Consider the following 16,070-nt stretch of genomic DNA (forward strand, 5'->3'; position numbering starts at 1 on the left):
TTAACAACCATATAAAACTTTTAGTAACTTGCTATGTCCTTTACATTTCCCGGCAACCCTATCCCCACTACATTTTCTCTGCCAGACTTTTAAGAGTGAGATCTGTTCTTGTAGGGGAGAAGTAGAGACAAAATTTTCGATGAACTTTAGAAGGCAGGTTCCCAAAGACTTAAAAATCTGCAATCCTGGGTCAACAGGCCAGAAATTAAAGCATAAAGTGAAATCCTTTGCTGGAAGAGATAAAATGATAATTCCTACTTTAAGGCTCAGCTACTTGGAGATCCCTTACCCTAGAGAATTTCACAAAAGGTCATTTTGTCTTTGGATTGTGTATTGCAGAGTCAGACGAAAAAAGGGGATTGAAAGTTTCTTGAGAACGATGGAGAATGAAAGGGAGAAAAGGAAAGTTCATACAAACAGGTCTTTAAAAGTTCAATGTCTAAAAGTGGTTTTAAAGCCAAAATCAAAATGGTTTTAATGCCAGCATGGAAATACTTCCAAGAAATATACTCGAGTATGTCTTGATTTTTTTCTACTATTGGATATCATATCTGTGGTGCTTATGAAAGACATATTAAACATAAAAATTCATATCTTCCAGAAATAAAATATGGAGGCACTGAAAATACATTAAAAGCAATATACTTGGTAGATGCAAAAATAGCTCATAATTTGCTATCTAATATGAAGCATTTGTTTGAAATATATTGAATAGAAAATCAATACTGATATAATTTAAATTTTCTTTCCCTCCAAGATACAATCTTTGAAATGAATACTGGAGAAATTTAGATGACCTTTTATAAAATAACTTAAAATTTTTACTTCTCTCATGCTGTATCTTGGCTTAGGTATTTATAGCAGTGTATTAAAAATAAAAGTGATATTTTTGACAAGTCCTCAAAAACTGAACCCTTCTTGTAAGTAGAATATGAAGCATTTAACACATAGAAGCCTGGCCTCACCTGCATTAAACCTGTATTGGGTGTCAGTCAAAATCAAAACTGTGTTGTTAGAATAAATACAATAGAATTACAAACAATATACAGTATACATACAAAAATTACATATACTGTGCAGTTTTTATTTATAAAAATAAATACAATAAAAGCAGTGCTTCATCCACTTCTCTGTTTCAAAGCCCGTAAAAATTAGTTCACCTCACTTGTTTTAGCTCCAAAAGAGTTCTCTACCCGTATGGTATGTCCGTTAAATAGCTGTCATGCCCTCCAACAATCCAGTCATTCCTCAGTTCTGTGATGGATCCCTGCTATTGGACCTGCTAAGCACCAGCAAGGCAGTCTTCTGAGGGTGTGTGGTCTACTGGGGTTAGAATTGGTCCACTGAAATGCAATACAAATGAAGTTGGGCATGGACAGCAAACAGCAAGAAGTTACCTACAAATTCATGTGAAACTTGGTAATCTGCATTTTGAAGACTAAGAAAGTAAATGGGTGTTTTGATGCTGTTCTACCTGTTTTTTTTTTTTCAATGGCATGTGGGATCTTAGTTCCCCACCAGGGATTGAAACTGTGTCCCCTGCAGTGGAATCACAGTCTTATTAGCCACTGGAGAGAGTGTTAGTCACTCAGTTGTGTCTGACTCTGCAAACTCACGACCATTGCCTGCCAGGCTCCTCTGTCCTTGGGATTCTCCAGGCAAGAATACTGGAGTGAGTAGCCATGCCCTTCTCCAGGGGATCTTCCCAACCCAGGGATTTTGCAAACCTGTGTCTCCTACGTTGCAGACAGATTCTTTACCATCTGAGCCACCTGGGAACTTGATAATCTGCATTTTGAAGACTAAGAAAATGGATGTGTGATACTGTTCTTTTTTTTTTTTTAATGGCACGTGGGATCTTAGTTCCCCACCAAGGTTTGAAACTGTGCCCCTGCAGTGGAAGCACAGATTCAACCACCGGACCACCAGGGAATCCCTGCTCTACTTTGAAAGAATAAAATAATGTTAATTTATCAGATCTCTGAGGATGATCCATGTTACAGCATTTAACGTGTGTCCCAGGGAATGGGACCTCCCTGCTACACTGGTTCCAGGGCTGATGTGCAGTTAGATGGCACGTCTGCAGCCTTGGCACCATGGCCTAAGGATGTCAGAAGTCGCAGGGTCGAGAAGCGCAGTGTCAGCAGTCGGCCTTAGGGCTGGAGAAGTGATCGCTTTAGGGTTGGAGAAGTGATCGCTTTAGGGTTGGAGAAGTGATCCCGGAGGCAGATAGGAGGATTCCCGCACTTTGTTTTCCTTCCTGCTGGGCTGTGTATCTTTTTCCCACCTGAGTCCCAGCTCTTGCATCTTGCTAAAACAGCACACTGTCCACTCACAAAAGCTGCTTTCTCTTTTCCCCTTCTTCACTTTCTTCTCCACTGCGAATATCTGTGAGGTTTTTATGGCTGGGTGAATGACTTAACAAATGCCTTTCTCCACGGGTCTATTGGGAAAGATTCTCATTTTTCACGTGTTCTGCCACCATTTCAATTTGGATCTCAACTGGGCAAGTGAGTCTTTTGCTAATCCTCACCATTTAAAGAGAACTTTACTACAGGAAGAACTTATTCTTACCTGGGACTCTTCAGGATTACTTCCTATGTACTGAAAGCTGAGCCTTTCCTTTTCAAACTAAACATTCACCTCAGCACACCCAAATCAATATTCCCATTTTAAAAAGAATCCTTTAACTCCAAATCATCTGCTTTAGGAATTAAATTGTCTCTTAGATACGGAAACTGCCCTGTAATGACTGTCTGAATTCGGATGTTTGAGAACTTGTAAAGAGTTTAGTTACAGTTCATCAGCTGTCTGTCTGTGACTCCCAAATACTCAAGTCAGTGGGATCCGTGTTGCTAAAAGTCCTCACTGGTCTTCCTCTCCCCACATCCCAAAGTATCCTGTGTGTCTTAGTCGCTCAGTCGTGTCCGACCCTGCAACCCTGCGGACTGTAGCCCGCCAGGCTCCCCTGTTCCTGGAATTCTCCAGGCAAGATCGCTGGAGCGGGTAGCCATTCCCTTGTCTTCCTGACCCAGGGATCGACCTGGGTCTCCTGCACTCCACGCAGGTTCTCTACTGTCTGAGCTACCAGGGAAGCCCTACATCCCAAAGATCTGACTTCAAAGGAATGGGTCACATATAAAACATTTCCTGAGCAGCACTTGTGTGCTGAGGACTGAAGCAACAGCAAAGGGGTCTTCACACACCTGCCCCAACCCACCCGGTGGGCGCTGAAGTTTAAAGGGGATGCGGAGGGGTTGCCTCTAAAGCGTGCCACAGTCCTCCCCAGGAACACCACTGAGACTGGAATCAGACCAAGATCTTTTTCTGCTGTGTTTGGGCATGTATCCATGTGAATTACTATTTTAGGGTTCCTCTTTCACTCCTACCCACACATCCAATATTCCATATGCCTTCTTTTAAAAAACAAATGGCTGTCTGGTCCGGGTGGGCACTTTTCCCTTCCGAGTCGGCTTTGTGTGACATTCTGGCCCGCCGCGACCACCACCACCTGCTCCTCGGCCAGCTTATCTATTTTAGACAGAGTCTGTCGCAGCTTTGGAGCCGACTGCAGAGAGCGACGTCAGTAATTGGTGGCGGCAAGATGCACAGAGTCGTGAATTCACTGATGAGCAGCTTTCCTGGGGAGGCGCAGTGACGGCCGGGGTTGAGCCCGCCAAGTGGGAAGACGGCGCAGAGGCCGGTCCCGGGAAGACGCGGCCTCGCCGGGCGGGACAGGCCTGGGTCCCGGGAAGACGCGGCCTCGCCGGCGGGACAGACCTGCCAAGGCCCACCCTTCCCGCTGAGGACCGGTGCGCCCTCCGCCGTCCTCCACGTCTCCGGGCAGGGCCGAGGCTTCTGAGAAACTGCTACCGAGGAGCAACGCAACTTAACTTCTCAGTCCCTGTCCTTTGCTTCCCAGCCAACTCTACAAGAAGGTTAAAACTTTTAAACTGCAATGTTCGCCTCATATTAACTTAAACCATTACAGGCACACCTCGGAGATGCTGTGGATTCAGTTCAGACCTCTGCAATGAAGTGAGTCCACATGAGTTTCCCAGGTTCCCAGTGCGTGTAAAAGTTACCTTTGCACTATCCTGTAGTTTATTAAATGTGCAATGGCATTGTGTCTAAAAAAAATGTGCATATCTCAATTTTAAAATACTTCATTGCTGAAAAATGCTAATTATCAACTGAACTGTCAGGGCATTGTTGTAGTAACATCAAAGGTCACTGATCCCAGATCACCATAACAAATGTAACAATAACGAAAATGTCTGAGCTATTTCAAGAACTTTCCAAACTTGACACAGGGACACAAAGTGAGCAAATGCTATTGGAAAAAAATAACTTGTTTGACCCAGGGTTGCCATAAACCTTCAATTTGTTTAAAAAAAAAAATTGCATTATATGTGACGTGCAATAAAGTGAGGTATGCCTGTACCTTCAAACGTTACGATATACAGATAGTTCTCAGATTGGAAATCAGGCAAAAGTATGATCCATCTTCTTGTAAATTTTTACTTCTGTTTTTAAAAATAAAGCTACTATATTATAGCACTTATATCACAGTTACTAGCCCATATATTTGAATAGAATTATATATGTGCTTCAAGTTTATTTCACAGCCTGATCCACCTTCTTCCCCCCAGATTTAAAAGAAGACTTTTTTCCCCCAACTGCCCCATGAGCTGTCAGGTGAACTGAACAATCTCTGCTACAAGGTTGTGTAAGCCTAATTGCGTTCGTTTCTGCAGAGCCCTCTCTTCTTTGTTATCCATACCGAGTAAGTGTGACTCGGCTTATGAATCATTTCCAGTGTCTCCTCTGCATCCCTGCACTGCTCATACGCGAGCTGGGGGCCTGTTTCTCAGATAACGTCAGAGTTCTGAAAGTCGGGCTCCATCCCAGATCCACAGGCTCGCCGTCACCCTGCTGCAGGGCCTCCAGGGAACCAGAGAGAGAAAGGAAGGACCAGACAGCCCGAGTTCATTTGTACTTTCCTCTTGCCTATGATGATCAGCCAGAAAATATTCTCCTGAGAGATGGCTGAGACCGAGTCTATTTCAAATGACTTCAAAAGGACAATGCTGTCATCGCATACTTGAGGAAATTGCCGGCTATACAGAGGAAGAGAAGCCACTTTCTGAAATGCGATAGCAAAGCATAACTGTAAAATGAAAAGCAATTTAAATGTATTACTGGACAAAAACCATTAGCCCAATGAACATAAATAACCTTAGTGAGGAAGGGCACTGTTTCCGGACAACTGCTCCCTTAGTTTGGAGGAAATTTCTCTCTTACTGGAAGGCCTCTGAGTGTCATTAAAGGGGTTGCAACTGAAACGTGTTATCAAGGAGTCAGATTTTTTCCACTTGTGTAAACAACCCCATTGGTATTACTGTGACATTTTTGCAGGCAGGGAAGCCAATAACTACTGGTATAACCAGAACCAGGCAATTTTGCTTTCTGAAAGAAGGGTTGTCAACTCTTGATTATTTGTCTCAGATTATCCTTGCAGAAGCTGCCAAATTCCTATTGACATCACCCACACCATTAACCACTTCATTAAATTCTTTGTGCTGCTAATGCTGTCTTTATTTAATCTGATTCAGCAAGAGCAGGAAGAAAGGGAACATTAAATCTCTAGACTCAGGGAAGATGCAAGCCTGGAGGCCCTGACGCTGCCTGAGGCTGGACCTGAGCACCCTGGTGGGCAGGCGTTGGTACAGGGTCCCTGTGTATGGGTGTCGTTCATTGCGATTCTCTATAGTACAGAGTCAGCATCCTGGTTCCTTTACTGCACTAGGGATGCTGAGTTTATGCCACTTCCTAACGCACCATGGAACTTCCCAGCTGGTGCAGGGGTAAAGAATTCGCCTGCCAGCGCAGGAGACACAGGAGACCCAGGTTCCATCCCAGGGTCGGAAAGATCCCCTGGAGTAGAAAATGGCAACTCACTACAGTATTCTTGCCCGGGAAATGCCATGGACAGAGGAGCCTGGCAGGCTACAGTCAGCAGAGAGCTGGACACGACTGAGCACATACACACACACACACACACACACACACACACACACACGACGTGCCGTGAATCTCAGAGTGCGGCTCCACCTCCGGAAGCACCGAGACTAGGGTAGGATGGAGATAACACCCCCTAGAAGATGTGCTCGCTCACACGGGAACCGAAACGCAGTGCTGTCAGCTCACAGAGAGAGGGCTCCCTGCTCTGTTTTGGCATTGTTTGCTGTGGTTTGCTCGTTTGTTCCTTTTGCCAAAGGGGGCGCGGGTATTTCAAGGGCAATCACCTTGGACTCTGGGAGAGAAAAAAAAAAAACAAAAACTGAACTCTTTTGTCTCAAAGTAGCTGCACACCAGCGCGATCCAGACCACAGACGCCCCAGGAAGGAGGCTGAGCCCTGGTGCAGAGATTACCCCATGGATGGGGGGAAAATCTCCCTCCTTCCATCTCTGTTCTTTGACTGACCTAATAATTAAATTGACATAGGACAGATTAACAGGGGAAAACCAGATTTAATTCAGTACATATGAGAGCTCATTAAAAAATATGAAACTCAAAGAAGTGACCAAAGCAGGCAGCTTGTATACATTTTAGACAGGTACAAAATATATAAATGATCCATTTGTGAAGAATTGGCAAGATCAGGAAATGTGGGCTTGGGGTAGTGAATAGGTGAAGAAGTAAAAAGTTTTGTTTACACAGCCTTCTGGGCCTCAAATTCCTGTCTCTGGTGGGAAGGACGTCCCTTCCTCCTGGGCAGGGAGGCTACCTTTTACAAGGGAGATTTATTTCCTGCCTTCAGGGGAACAAAGGCGGGTCAGAGTGTCCTCCTTGTACTGGCTGTCCTAACTTTAATTTGAAACAATCCATATATATGCCAAAGGGGCATGATTTGGGCTGCCTTGTCCTGAATCCCATCACCCACTGAGAGATGTGGGATGAGGATGCTAGATGTGAGATCTCTGAAAATCAGACTCCTCTTTAATATAAACCTTCAGCTCACTGCAAGCAGAGAGCTGACATCCCCAGGAGTCAGACAGCCAGGCTGGGAGTAGGGGAAGTTATTTTGCACAGCCCCGTAGCCGCTAGCGAGCACAGGGCCGACCCACCACAGGCAGCCCCCGCATCCCACTGACCGAAGCATCTTTCCCCTGTTCTCTACCCTCTGCCCTGAACTCCTATGTGACCAGAATCTAATCACCTCACCTCTTTGTGCCTATATCTTTAATGAGGACATTGTAACATCGACTTCCAAGAATAATTTTGTGGATGCAATGAGATTCAGCATTTGAACAAGTTTTGTAAATTCTAATATTCTATTATACTTTAACAATGAGGAAACTTTTTAAGTGTATTAGAAGACTAGCCATAGAAGGTGAGAAAATATTTTAAACATATCTGATAAAGGATTTGTATTCAAACTATACAAAAAAACCTCTTAAAACTCAACAATAAGAAAACAGCCCAGTTTAAAAGTGGGTAAGTGATCTGAACAGGTAACACATACAGGTGACAGAGAATCTACACCAGGCAAATAAGCGTCTGAAAAGATGCTTAGTATCTTACATCACGAGGCACTTGCAGATTAACACAAGATACCACTATACTCCTATCAGAATAACCCAAATCCAAAAGGCTGACACCACCAAGCCAGCAAGAGTGTGGAGCAACTGGAAGTCTCTTTCCTTGCTGGTGGGAATGCAAAATGGCACAGACACTTTGGAACAGTTTGCAGCCTCTTACAAAGAGAAACACAGGCTTACTACATGATCCAACAATTAATTGTTCCCCAAAGGAGCTGAAAACATATAGTCCTGCAAAAACCTGCACACGAATGTTTATAGAAGCTAAACAAACAAACAAATAAATTATGGCCAAAACCTGGAAGCAACAAACAAATAACTGTCCTTTGATTGGAAATAGATAAATTGTGGTACACTCATAAAATGGAATATTATTCAAGAGTAAGAGATGAGTCATCGAGTCACGAAAAGATATGGATGAACTTAAATGTGTATGATTCAGTGAAAGACGCCAATCTGAAAAGGCTCCATATACATACTGTATGATTCCAACTATGGGACATTATAGAAAAGGCAAATCTATGGAGACAGTGAAAGGTCAGTGGTTGAGGAGTGGTATGTAGGTGAAGCACAGGGGCTATTTAGGTAAGGAAACTCTTCTGTAAGATCCTGTAATGATGGGTACATGACACTATGAATTCGTTAGAACCCATGGAATGCACATCACATAAAGGGAACTCCTATGTAAACAATGAATTTTAATGGATTTGTCACAAATCCTAACGAAGTCACCATACCAACGCAAGAAGTTAATGACGGGAACTGGGGCCGGGGAACGCAGAGGGGCTGGAAGAGTGAGAGGATTTGTGGGTTTCTCTGTACTTTCTGCTCTGTTTTTCTGTGAACCTAAAACCAGTACAAATAAGAAAGTCTATTAATTAAATAAAAATTAGAACATCCCCTTTGTGTGTCTACTTCTCCAATGTCACCAAAATGGAACAGGTTAGTGGCTAAAAAGTCATGTTAATTTTTTCATTGGCTTTTTTCTGTTTAATAAAGTAAGTAACTGTGTGGGGAAAAAAAACCCCACAGTTTCCCTCCTTTGGGGACATTTTTTTTTTTCCTATTTTGAATGGAAAAAGTAAGTCTGGTCTATTTTTCCTTTTCCTGAATGGGCTCGTATACAAAAAAGATTGGCAAACACTGCATGTAAATAAAAACAAACCGAGTTGTCTGAGGGGAATACCTCCCTCATTTTACATGCATTCTCCTGCTTGCTATCAAATATAAAAGAGTGCTTTAAAATGTATGATCAGCAGCGAGTCCTGCTGCTCCTCAAAGGAGGGGTGGTGCGGTCTTGTCCTGTTTGACTAGACCACTTCAGTATTTTAGATTTGGAAAAAATTACTTCCAAACTGCACCACTGTTATGTATCAGGTTTGGGAATGTGACATTTATTAGGATCTGGAAAAAAAAATTGAAGAATGAATCTATCTTGCAGAGTGATAGACCTTCACTCCCTCACCAGTTCATTTATCCATCCTCTCAGCAAACAAGTGAGGAGGGGGCCTTGAGGTATATGAGGGCAATAATAGGGGGATAGACCTCATTTCTGCTGTCAGCAAAGTCACAACCTGTAGGGAAGCCAGAAAGACAGAAATCTGAGAATTATGATATAAAATTACTAATCCTTTTAATGCCTGAGGAGCACCGTGGAAGGAGCCAGGATGGCTTCCCAGGGGAGATAACTCAGCTAAGCCTGGAATCAGGATGAGTCATCTGATCTCTATCCCTGACCCAGGAAATCAAAGGTAATAAATAGCAGGCTGGCACATCCCGGACCGCGGAGCGGGGGCTCGCTTCTGTTTCATTTCTGTGGGAAGCAAACCGTGGCATCAGGAGAGAGAGAAGGCATGGAAGATTTCCTAGTGAGCACAAATGTTACAAAATTTGATAATTTACTCCTATTTTCTTTCCCAGGTTTTAGGCTCTTTACTGTGTTTCAGCTGACAATAACTGAAGTCCAAATCATTTTTAAGTAGATTTTTTGCAGTTAAATCATTTATGATCTTTAGCAATACTAAATTAGAAACCATAGTCACTCTGGATTTTTCTAAGAAAAGTACTGATTCTTTTGCCTTTGACTGTTCCATCCTGTTCCTCAACATTTGTTGCCCATGGCTGGCTGCACTTTAGTGCATCTGCCCTGGTGTAATGCTTTAGGGGTAGACCCAATACAGGGGCCAGCTGTATGCATTACAAACTGCCCCTCATTTGAGGTGCTGGATTAGCCAAGAAAAAACTCAGGATATTCTTAAGGCATTAACAAAGATGGGGCACCAAAGGAAATGGTTTTGAAATAATTTGATCTTTGATACTATAGATGCAAGAGATGTGGGTTCGATCCCTGGGTCAGGAAGATTCCCTGGAGGAGGAAATGGCAATCCACTCCGGTATTCTTGCCTGGAGAATCCCAAGGACAGAAGAGCTGTAGTCCATGAGGTTGCAGAGTGTCAGACATGGCTGAGTGACTAAACGTGCACACGTGCGCACACACACCCCCCCATACGTAACCTGGAAATAAAAGACACAATTGCGTCAGGCACATTTGAGTTTTGTAAGAACATTATTGAACAAGGAATAGGGAAACCACGAAAGATGTAGCATGGGCCTCACGCTAGTAACAGTGGGCCCTGTAACCCCCGTCCCTTCCCGACATGAAGGGTCTGGCTCTGGAAGGGTGCCCTGTGTCTGGAGACACACGGAGCTAGGCGGACAGGGCAAGTGCTGGAGCTACCGCCAGCTCACGGCGGCACGGCTCCCCTCTCCTCCCGCCCGCTCATCTCCTGCTCCGCTCCCCAGTGGTCAAACCCCACTGGAGGCCAAGGGCAAGAGAACCTGTTGGAACAGTCCATCCGCTTAGCCTCCCAGGACCCAGAGCCGGACAGAGAGAGGTGGACAGCGGAACGGGGCGGCAAAGGGGAGGTCCCTGGCAGAGGTGTTGATGTGTCGTTGATGGCACCCAAAACGTCTCGACTGCTCTTGTATCTTGGTATATTATTTTGAAACATATGGTAAAAAGAGCAGCCACAATTTTTTTTTCAAGCTCCAGACCTCTCTAAAATTCTCAATTGACCCACCCCCTTGGGAACATCTGACCTGGAAAGTCAGGGTGTTATATCTTGGTAGTTTTCAGTGAGCTCCGGCTAAGAATATCAAAGACTCTAGAGGCAGGACCATGTTTTGCTCAGCTGAGTTCCCCGGGCCCTGACCTTGAGAGGAGCTGGGCTGTCAGCCTGAAGGGCAGGGCAGAGCCTAACCTGCTCATCGGGTCGTTCCCAGGTACAGTGCCTGCAGCTCTCTGCGCCTGTCTGCTGGGCACACTTCAGGCCCGGGAGGAGTGGAGAGACACATCATTCAGGAGGCAAGTTGCCCCTCACAACCAATTTGGAAAAAAAAAAAAAAAATCAGCGTCAGTCCATGACAGCCCAGTGGATTTTTCCAGGCAGACGTTTGTGGTTAGTTAATAGCATTGATGCCTCTCACTGGATCGCCTCAGTTAAACCCAGCAGAGCATTTTCATCTGTGCTCAGTACCAAAACAGAGCATTTGTATTTAAATATTTGAGTTAAACATATCTTGTGTTTGTTGAGCATTAATGCTGTTGACACTGTCCCGTAGCCGCGCTCTTTAGGGAGTTGGAGTCTGTCTTCAATATTAGTCAACAAACCTTAGAAAATATTTGAATAGGGATCAGGACTGTGTCAGCTCCTCAAAGGGGCCCTTGAATTGGAAAACGGGGATGATGAACTCCAGCGCTAGAGGTGGGAAGGAAGGCCCCGATCTCAGGGATGTTCAGCCTGCTGTTCGTGCTCATTTCATCGCAGGGGGCCACGTCCCTGGACAGAGGCTGCACCTCCAGAGGGAGATGTGGTTCTGCTTCAGAGGGAAGCATTCTCCTTCCTGTCTAGCCAAGTGTCTCCCTTCAATTCCTAGAAAACATGTCTCCAGCCTGTTGACGCTGGCCTCACACATTTGACTCCACTTCTCTCTCTTAACCTGGCCTCTAAATTCAGAAACTATGTCCTGGTGCCCTGAAAGGGAATATAATTCACCAGTGGGGCTTCCCAGTTGGTTCTGTGGTCAAGAATCCATCTGCCAATTCAGGAGACATGGGTTTGATCCCTGAGTTAGGAGGATCCCCTGGAGAAGAAAATGGCAACCCACTCCAGTATTCCTGACTGGAGAATTCCACAGACAGAGGAGCCTGGGAGCTGCAGTCCATGGGGTTGCAAAGAGTTGGACACGACTGAGGACTTAACAGCAATTCACCAGGGGGAGCCGAGCCACTGAGCAGGTGCTGGAGATGCCCGAGGTGCCTGCGTTGGTACCATCATCTTACCCACAATACATCTGTAAGATACTTAGCATCTTGTCCGTAGTGTCCCCACATCCTCCCCCTTGCTTAGGCTGCAGGGACTAGCTGAGGTCTAGATGAGAGAGCTCCGGCCCCCTAGAAGCAGGGAAGGGGCTGGACAAACACCCACCCATCTTTCCTATGCTGACCATGCAGCCCTCCAAGCCATTTCTCTTTTAAGAGCCTGGGTGTCACGAGTGCTTAATCTAATGGGCCTCATGCAGGTTAAGAGGAAATTAGAGCTCCGACCAGCCAAGACTGTACGATTTCATCAACAGCGTGGGCCTGGCCTGGGGCAGCTGGCTTCAAGGAGGGGGACAGGGGAGATGTGATGCGCGTTATCCAGAGGCTGGGGGTGGCACCGCACGACTGAATGGAAGGTAGGGAGGGTCTGTGGTGCGGGCAGATCAAGCCAGGGACAGAGATGAGAGTAGAAATATTAACCCCCCTTCTGCCTTTTCCTGCCTTCCCCAAGATTCTCTCCCTACCCCTTTCCCTTCCCCACTGTCCCCCCGGGCGTCTTCCAGGGCCTGAGAGTGGACCGCACTCTTCTGTGCAAGGGAGGGGAGAGGAGAGCCGAAAAAAATCTACCTGTCATTGCAGTCAGAGACCCGGGACTGGCAGGACGGTCCCTTCAGGACGCTGTGCCTGCATCGCATAGAGAACGGACTTACGGGCAGAGCGGATGGAGGGGTGGGAAGGAGAGGAGGGGACACGCGGAGGGAGTCCCATGGAAACGTATGCACCACCATACGTGAGGTAGAGAGCCGGTGGGAATTTGCTGTGTCACTCAGGGAACTCAGACGGGGCTCTGTGACGACCTAGAGGGGTGGGATGGGGGGAGGGAGGCTCAATGGGGAGGGACATCCGTATGCCTATGGCTGATCCGTGCGTGGCAGAAACCAACACAATATTGTAATTGTCTTTGAATTAAAAGTAAGTAAATCAAGAAAAAAAGACTCTGCATGGGAGCAGCGGCCCCCCCGCCCCGCGCAGACAGAGGACGAGTCCCACTGTGATGCTGGGCCCTGGGGTCCTTGGGGAGGGCTCTGTCAATGTCACTTCCGGGGCCCCAGAGACGAGATCTACGGAGAGACACAGGCTGGAGACTCAGCCTAGCCCCCAGCCCCTCCTTCCTTAACGCTCCCTGAGGGTGCCTGGCCTCACTCTCCCAACCTTGGGAGCTCGTAGGGACTAAGCCGCCCGTCCTCCTCCCCTCCCTTGAGAACATCACCTCCACAAACACGGCTGTTGTTCCCGGAGCTGTTAACAACCTGGGTCTCCCCATCAGGGGGTGTGACCGCGAGGCTCGCGGCCCTTGACCCTCAGCATGGTTCTGTCAGCTGAGCCCTCTGCCTCCTGTCCTTCCACAGAGAGGCCTCCAGCCATCCGTCCCTCCTACCTGCCTGGCGGAGCTGGCTGCATCACCTTCACCGGCTCCTCTAGGTTATTTGGGTCTTTTGGTCACGAGCACCTACCGCCAAATCAGCACCCGAGGCTGCAGCATAACAATCTCCTTCCTTGATTAGAGCTTCTTAATTATGCTCCAGGAATTTGCTTAAACAGATTAATCATTCTTGAGGACAAATTTAGAAGCTGTGCCTGCTGTGGGATCTGCTCTGAATATCCCCCAAGAAATTCTGATCACACCTGCGCGTTGGGCCCTCACCAGGGTGGGTGCCCCAGGGACTCGGACCCTGGCCGAACGCTCTGGGCCAGCCCTGCGTGCATCTCCTCCCCACTCTGGGCCAGCAAAGGGGGTCTGGTGCGGAGTTAACACCCCGCTGTGAAATGTGCCCAGAAATTGAGAAGGGGGTCCTAGTGGCCTTGCTCCCTTCTGGAGGGCTGTCTGCACTGGAAGGAGTAAGCTGGGCTCCTCTTCAATCAAGTCAGAGCCTTAGTCCATTTATCTGTGACAACCTGGACCCACGTTGGTTCTCATTAGAATCTCCAGCCTTTAAAAACTATGGGCGTGGGTGCCTCATCGCAGATCAGCTTAGGGTCTCTGGGAAGGGGATCTGGGGTCTGAAAGGGCCCATGAGGCGGTTCCCATGGACAGACAGGCGAAACCACAGCGGCATCTGAGCACCAGCACCTGCTTCACTTCTGTCACATCAATGTGGGGAGGCATCCCCAGAATCCTTGGGACCTGAGGGCAGATCTGATACTCACAGAAAATAAAGTATGATCCCACCTACCCAGAGTGGGTGCTCACAGAGCCTTGAGGCTCGGAAGACAGTGCTTCCTGGCGGCTACAGGCCAGAGCTCGGTACCGGGCTATGTGGGTTTAGGTGCAGTTCTAGCCCTTCTTGCTCCATGGCCCTGGGTAAGCCACGTCCCCTCTCTGAGCCTGTCTTCTTGTAAAGCCGGCACTGACCTCACAGACCTCTAGAGGGATGTGCATAAAATTATACAAGTAACAGCTTAGATTCATGGCATAGAATAGCAAAGAGTAAGCCCTCAGTAAGAGTTAACTATCACTATTTTCCTCATGCTCCTCAATATCACCAGTTGGCAGAAGGATAGAACAGAATATTCATAAGAAACCATGTCAGTAGACTTATCCTAGTACATTTTCAGAATTCTCCAGAAAAGCAGAACCAATGTATGTTTGTGTGTGTGTGTGTGTGTGTGTGTGTGTGTATGAAAAATGTTAGTTGTTCAGTTGTGTCCGACTCTTTGCGACCCCATGAACTGTAGTCCACCAGGCTGCTCTGTCCATGGGATTCTCCAGGCAAGAACACTGGAGTGGGTAGCCATGCCCTTCTCCAGGGGATCTTCAGATCCAGGGACTGAACTCAGGTCTCCTGAGTTGCAGGCGGATTCTTTACTGTCTGAAGCACGAGGGAAGCCCATATGTGTGTGTACATATAGATGTAGATATAGGCTGGCATGCTGCAGTCCACAGGTCCAATAAGTCACATACAACTCAGCGACTGAACAATCCCCCAAATTGGTTTATGTGATATAGGGGCTGAGAGTTCCCACGATCTGAAAGCTGGAGATCCAGGAAAGCTGGAGGTGTAATTCAGTCTGAGTCTGAAGGCCCGAGAACCAGAGCACAGATGCCCAAGGGCAAGAGAAGATGGATGAGCCAGCCCAAGAGGAAACAGCAAGCTTTCTCTTCCTGTCTTTTTGTTCTATTCAAGCTGTCAAGGCATTCCTGAGGGCTATCTACCTTCCTCAGTCTACTGAGTCAAACGCTAATCTCTTGCAGAATCACCCTCACAGACATGTCTAGAAATAATGTTTTACCAGCTATCTGGGCATCCCTTTGCCAAGTCAGGTTGACACATAATATTAACCATCACACCCAGCCAATAAGGCTCAGCCTGAAACAAACTGATGACAGTTCCTTCGTCAGCACTCTCCCTGTGGAAGGAATAACCAGCAATTGAAATATGTTCTTTTTAGTGTTCATAGTCGTATTAAGAACTGGATTAATCTATGGTTTGAAGGTTTTCTTTTCGAAAATTTTTTAGTAGTTTGGAATAGAACAGGAAGTAAAGAAACTGCTGCCGTGTCAGAGTTTTACAGGAAAGCCGAGAAAATACAGCCAGCTCGGGGTAGGAGAACTTGGCATGGACCTGGAGAAGGGCGCATGGTTCTGTGTGGCGGGGAGCTCATGATCCTTGCAAGAGGAGCAGAGAGAGAGAAATGAGCAGGATCGTGCAGCCCTGAACTGTGCCGAGAGTATGTAGTTGACTCTGGAGGCCAGGAGACTCATTTTACTATGGAGAAAGAGTATATGGAAGAAATTTATAGACAGATCTGGAGGAAAGAAAGACTGGAAGAGAGAAACATGCTTAAGATCAGCAGTGTGTTTAATCAAAGAAATGAAAAAATGCAAAATATTTAGGCATTTGTTAGTGTTGTACTTAAGCATTCATTTCTTTAGGGGAAAAAATGTACCAAGTTTTTAAACCAAGACATATCTTTGGCATCAGTAACTACATGTAATGTAAGACAACACTTAAAAAAAATAAAAATAAAAAACGAATTTACATTTCTAGGTTGGGATAATTTTCTTTTTCCTTCTGTTGCTTCACAGAGAGTAAATTGTCAAAATAAAGATTTGATTTTTCGTTGAACATCAATAAATAAAGTT

Source organism: Cervus canadensis, chromosome 27 (genome assembly GCF_019320065.1).
Source record: "Cervus canadensis isolate Bull #8, Minnesota chromosome 27, ASM1932006v1, whole genome shotgun sequence".
NCBI classification, from domain to species: Eukaryota; Metazoa; Chordata; class Mammalia; order Artiodactyla; family Cervidae; genus Cervus; species Cervus canadensis.